General features: G+C 46.9%; 1 protein-coding gene across 1 annotated transcript in view; it reads left to right on the plus strand.

The window, feature by feature from the left end:
• LOC144893653 (uncharacterized) overlaps window positions 1-6,425 on the plus strand; it is a 1,023,192-nt gene that overhangs the window by 77,364 nt on the left and 939,403 nt on the right. The window lies entirely within an intron of this gene.

Here is a 6,425-nt window from a genome sequence, read left to right on the forward strand (position 1 = left end):
CGCGCAGGGCGCTCGGGCGTCGTGGGCGTCGCCTCGGACGGCGGCAGGCTCCAGGTAGCCGCGCCGATGTGTTGGCCCGCCGAGGAGATCTTATCGGCTTCCCTGGCGAGGGCGCGGGGATCGGTGATCGACGTGCCAGCCAGGGCGAGGCGTACCGGGTGAGGCAGCTGGCGAAGGAACAGCTCGCGGAACGGAAAATCCGGAGAGTGCTCACCGAGCAACGAGAGCATATAGTCCATGCGCTCGGACGGGCGCGTGTCGCCGAGCTCGGGCAGGTCGAGCAGGCGCCGTGCGCGTGCCGCCGGTGAGAGGGCGAAAGCGTCGAGGAGGAGCGTCTTCAGCGCGTCATACTTGTCGGCAGCCGGCGGGTGCTCGAGGAGGCTCAGGGCGCGGGCCGCGGTGGCGGAACCGAGCGCTGCCACGACGTGGTGGAAGCGGGTGTCGTCCGCGGTGATGCCTCGCAGGGCGAACTGGGAGTCCGCCTGGGCGAACCAAACAGCCGCGTGAGCCTCCCAGAAGGTAGGCAGTTGAAGAGTCACTGCCGTGTCCATGTCGGTAGGTCACCAGTGAAGGAGCTGCGCTCCAACGCGAGTCAAAAGAATTGACGCGACCAAAGACGGAATTCGTCCGAGTTGCTTTATTGAAACAAAACAGCTCAGGTATTCTGAAAAGCCCGTTTATCGGGCAGCAATATATATACACATTTATGCCCGGGCGTTTGCCCGGGAAAACCGAGACCGGGCATGCCCGGGTGTCAAGGGCGAGTCCTGGAAAGGCGAGTCTGGACATACCCGGGCGTCCTGGACGCGGCCTGGCAAGTCGAGGCTGGGCGTGCCCGAGCGCTCTGGGCGAGCCCTGGAAAGGCGAGAGCGGGCATGCCCGGACGCTCTGGGCGAGCCCTGGAAAGGCGAGTCTGGACATGCCCGGGAAAGACGAGACCGGGCGTGCCCGGGAGGTTCGGGCGTGCCCAGGAACAGCGAGTCCGGGCCTGTCCAGGAGAGGCGCGTCTGGGCCCGTCCGGACGAGCCCGGCATGGCGATCGCGCCCTGGCCGTGTCCTGGCAGGTGCAAGGCAATTGTGTACATTCAGCGGGAACCGCTACAGTGGGATGATTGCCGTCGGGATAAGGAAGAATTGATTAGTTTTTGGTGAAGCTCAGGATATTATTCCGGATCCAGGAATTTTTTGAAGGATTTTTTGCCATTGGAGGATAGGGCTCAGCAGCGGCCACCCACGGCGGGAGTATGGGCTGTACTGAGTGGCGTTCTAGTTACTCCCGCCAGGGAGTAATGTATTCGATCGTGTCCGTCCGTGTGTGGGTTCGTGTGTTTGTGAACAAGATATCTGGAAAAGTTCTGAACGGATTTGGATGAAAGTTGGTGGGATAAGGAAGAATTGATTAGTTTTTGGTGAAGCTCAGGTATTATTCCGGATCCAGGAATTTTTTGGGGAATTTTTTTTTTCTGTTTTACTGCATTAAAGCTTTTATTCTTATTCTTAAAAAATGATGTTTTTCTCCTCTAATTCCGAGAGATATCAAAATAAATTCTCTGACAGGGTCTACTTTCTTTTTCATTTATTGTTTTGGGGAGAGGGGATGTTAAAACGTATTATTCCAACTTGACCCACGGCGGGAGTATGCGCTCTACTGAGTGGCGTTCTAGTTTATACATGTTAACATGGTGTTTGTCCAAGGAGAAAAACCCCTTAGGGAGGGGGTTTTATTAGTATTAATAGCTTTTATTAGCTTATTAGTATTAATATTGTTTTGTGATAACATCAATATTATGCTGTTATTATTAGTGTTGTTGTTACTTTTGTTTGTCGAAGTGGCCTTGGAAAAACGCTATGATGAGTTATCTATACAACTTAACACAGATTTCGCCTAAGGCGGAAAACCCCCCTGGGGACGGGGGCAAATGAAGTCGCTACATCGTTCGTCGTGTGACCCTTAATCCCCCTGTCAAGTTTAGTTGAGATTGGATATGTAACTCCCAAATGTATCGCGGTCAGGCAGACAGACCCGTGTCCCACAGACAGACCCACAGACACAGACCCAAATTGCTTGTTTTAGTATGATTGAAGGAGGTCGCAGAGCAGATGAGCATGATGACAGCAGATTATACAGGGTTTCCACAAAGTCTTGTTCCGGTTTTAAAGTTTTGTAACCAAACCAGAACAAACCTTGTGGACACCCTCGATTTAACATTTCATTGTAGTCAGGACAGGTACTAGAGGTTTAGAGAGTAGAAAATGGAGGAGCGCTATTAGAAAGGATCCAGAGAGGATTCGGAGAACTGTCGACATGTTAATTTAAGTTCATTTGTTGGGAAGATGGGAGACATGTTAATTAGGGATCGGATGTGGAAACCATTTGAATGAATAAATTTAAACTTAACCAAAGGCAGTCGGGGCACGTATATTTACCAAAGGGGGTCATGTTTAACAAATTTATTGGAGTACTATGAAGCATTTTCTGATTGCGTGCATGAGGGAAATGCAGTGGATGTGTCGTATCGCTAGACTTTCAGAAGGTATTTGATAAGGTACTACATAGGACGTTGGTGAGGTGAGGTGCTAGCTAAGGTGAGGGCTTGTGGAGTGGCTGTGATTGGGAGGATGTAAGTAGTGGGGAACTTCAGGGATCAGTACTAGGAACATTATTATTCATAATCGACATCAACGATTTGGAGAGTGGGGTTCAGAGTAGGCTTTCCAAATTTGCAGGTGACACTAATCTTGTAGGTAAGGTAGTTAGTAGAGAGGAGGTGAACAGATTTACTAAAGTCTCGATACTTTCATAGATTGGGTATAAGATTGTCAGATGGGTAAAATATGGACATTTTGCCTTATGGACAAATACATTAAAAAAAAAAAAATGTTGGGAGCTCCTTTCTGTTATTAACTTTCTTGTTCAGATCAAACTGGACAGTCGAAGTGTCTGCACCAGTGCGGTCAGGTAGAGCAGGTTGATGGGATACAGCTCACGGTTCCTCCAGGCAAACATAAGATGGTCGTTTCTTGCTAGACTTGTCGAACTAGCACACGAGACACAGAACCAGAGTCCGAGGAGTCGATGGAGAGATAAATCTCTATTGCACAGAACAGCTTTGCACAGGGAGTACCGGCTCGCCCTCCTCGCTGCTGCACAGGAAGGTTCCCCCAACCGGAGCTTTGTCTCCAATGCTTGCCATCTTCTGCTCAGCCCAGCACACGACAACTACTCTCTTTGTCTGCACTGCTGTTCAAGTTTTCGTAGTCAAATAGCCAATTCAAGTCTGCCCGCTGTTCGTGCCAGCCAATCAGAAGTTCCAACTTGTCCAAAAGGTGACTTTTTTGTGCTCGATCTCTCTCTGAAATCTTGCAGACCACTACATAATTCCCACTATATTGTAATTCTGACATTGTTGGAATGTCCAGGGATTAGCCTTCCAGTAAATGGACAGTAATATCCAGATGAAAGACAAGTACGAGACAAAAAGACACTTGGTGGTGGAAAAAAGGTGGGCACTGATTTCTGGTTTTCAGTGCTTTTCCACTGCCATTGGCACCACCACCACCATTCGCAGAAGAAAGAAGACCTTCTTGGGCTAAAACGTTATCTTCTCCTTATTTGTTACATCCTCATTACTCCTTTCTGTTTATGTTGCTCTTCCAATCACGCCAACGAATGACAACAGTAGATAACAGGCAAATCGACACAGTTTATAGGATTCCAATCATGGAGTCCTGGAATCATAAATATCAACAACATGGTAACATGGAAATGGCAAACAGACCCACGCAGAATTTTAAAGATGGCAGAGACAAAGTACGTAATGGTTTGAAAGACAAGATTATTTTATTGTTTCAGAACTCGGTTACAAGCAAATGTCAGACATAAGCAGGAGCAGACATCAAACACCAGGTCCTACTTGTAGTGATTGCTCTTGCAATAAAAGTTCACATTTGCTCAATTTGTAATTAAGCTCGAGAATCATCATCTTTGGATCAAACATTATTTAAAAGTGAAACGAGCTCATCGACGTTTCCAGAAGGTGTGGCCACAGCATCCCCCGTCAGTTCCGTCATCCATCTCCTTTACGTCTGTGTCTACATATGTTCCCCGCCACTCCATTATCACTATGTTCACATTGTATACTCTGTCATGACCTCGTCCATCACCCTCAATAGTGATGGACGATAAAACGCTTTTAATACAGCGGTTCTTGTGTTCAGCAAAATCTTAACCCGTATTCATTCAAATAAGAATCTTTTTAAATATCCGTACAGTCAAGGCTCTTTCAAAGAAAATAAATTGTAATCAGAAGTATTTTATTCTAAAACTATATGTTTGTTAAATCCGATAAGTTTTTAGCTTGACACCAGGCCAGGCTTATCCCAAAAAGAGCAAAACAGTAAAGGTTAGTAATGGTGGTGAAAATTTTTCAATTCGATATTTATTTGGAAATGTCGGTTTGTCTGTCTGTTACCGATACACTCCTATACCTCTGGATGGATTTGGACTAAATTTGACACAGGTAAATGGTTGTACCAGCCAGGTTTGAACGGAGTTAGCGGCTCTTTCGGCCACTGGGAAATCCCGAGGAAAAATGGTGGAGTATACCTCCTCGCTGTTGCTGGTGGCGCCACCTTTGGTGAAGTTGAGTACTACAGGATGGATTTAATTTTCCCAGACAACTGTCTGACAGTTATGTTCTGTGTTTATTCTCGGCACACCATGGCTAGCTTTTCCCGTCACGGGCTAGTTTACTATAAACAGTAAAACTCAGGTTCTTTACAGTCCTATTAAACGATATATCAACCAATTTTTCTGTCAATGTCTGAGGGCATTTTACAACTCACATAGTCCTTACGACTCAGTTTGAAGGTAAAAAAGAAAAGTATTTACACCTGATACCAAGATGCTGCTTACTTTGCTTCTTAACACCATAAAAAACGTTTATTAATCACTGTAATTGCTCCTCCACTGAGTATTGCACTCGTAATTGCGAATCGAGGATTAAATCGTATCACGTCAGATCCTATCCTATCGACTACAGACCAGTAAGCTTGTTAACTCAACTGGACTGCCGCCCAGTTGAGTTCATCACATACTGAACCCTCCGGCGTCCGTCGTCGTCGGCGTCTGTCGTCCGTTAACTTTTCGACGTTAACACTCCAGCGTCCACAAATATCAACCGATTCTGATCAAACTTGACGTGCAGCATCCTTACCCCAAGGACCAGGTTGCTATTGCATTCCAACCCGATTCGTCACAAAATGGCCACCATAGGCCGCCATATTGTTTCAGCTCCGAAACGACGTTAAGACTTTAACGTCCACAAATATTTATGGATTTTGATCAAACTTGGTGTGTGGAGTTGTCCAGTCAGTTCAGTTGAGTTCTGCTTCCCTGGAAGCTCTAGTTTATAATTGCCATCAAAATAACGGAATCCATCATCGTTGCTAATGTCAATTTTTTTTCCTGTTTTCAAACAGCTTGACCTCTGACCATCGGTTTGGATTTCGGCACGGTCACTCAACTTTGGACTCATGCCGCTGCTCCTCTCTCAGCAATGGTTGAAGGCCATAAATCTCAATCAAGAAATCGAGGACTATCTCCTGGGACATATCTCGGGCAAGTGACACAGTCTGACATCCTGCTTTGCTTGAGAAGCTCTCTACATGTGGGATACAAAGCCGCCTTTATTCCTGGATTGACTTCCTTCCCTTGCACAGTCAAAGTGTTGCTATCAATGGAAACCTCTCCTTTCGTAGTGGAGGATAGACCAGCCCAAGGCAGTGTCTTGGGTCAGTCTTGTTCCTCATCCACATTAACAACCTCTCCAATGCTCTGGAAAACCTTTTTTGCAGACAATTCCACTTTGTATTTTTCAGTATCCCATCACACTCATAGGCAGACAGCATCTGTGTCACTCTCTGTGATACTCTCATGATCAGCTCCTGGAAGTGCTTCAGTCTCTTGAATTTCGCCACCTGGCCATCAGCCATGACTTCTCATAGGCCGACCACATAGCAAAGCTGGCCACCAAAGCCAGCCGCAGACTGGGCATCCTCAATCTTCCCGTCATTCCTTGATAAACCAGATGTACTCCCAGGCCACAAGGCCTTTGTCCATTGCTCAGTGGAGTACTGCTCCAGTCATATGCGCCGGGGCACCAACAGCACATCTCTCCTGAAATCTGTGAAATCAAAATCTCTCATAATGAGGCCCGAAGCACCAGGCCTGTTGCTCTCACAAATGCAGACAAGTTGGTGGCCCTCTGTTGTTGTTTTTTTACTGCCTGTCTCTGTCTGTTTTCTCGGCCCACAGACCCTCCCAGCAATTCCATGACGCTTGCGTTCTTCCAGTAACACCTTCTTGGCTCAACTCCCAAAAATCCTGGCTCTACTCTTTTATTCCTATTTTTTGTGCACTCGGC

This window comes from Myxine glutinosa, chromosome 9 (assembly GCF_964187855.1).
Source record: "Myxine glutinosa chromosome 9, kmMyxGlut1.1, whole genome shotgun sequence".
NCBI lineage: Eukaryota > Metazoa > Chordata > Myxini > Myxiniformes > Myxinidae > Myxine > Myxine glutinosa.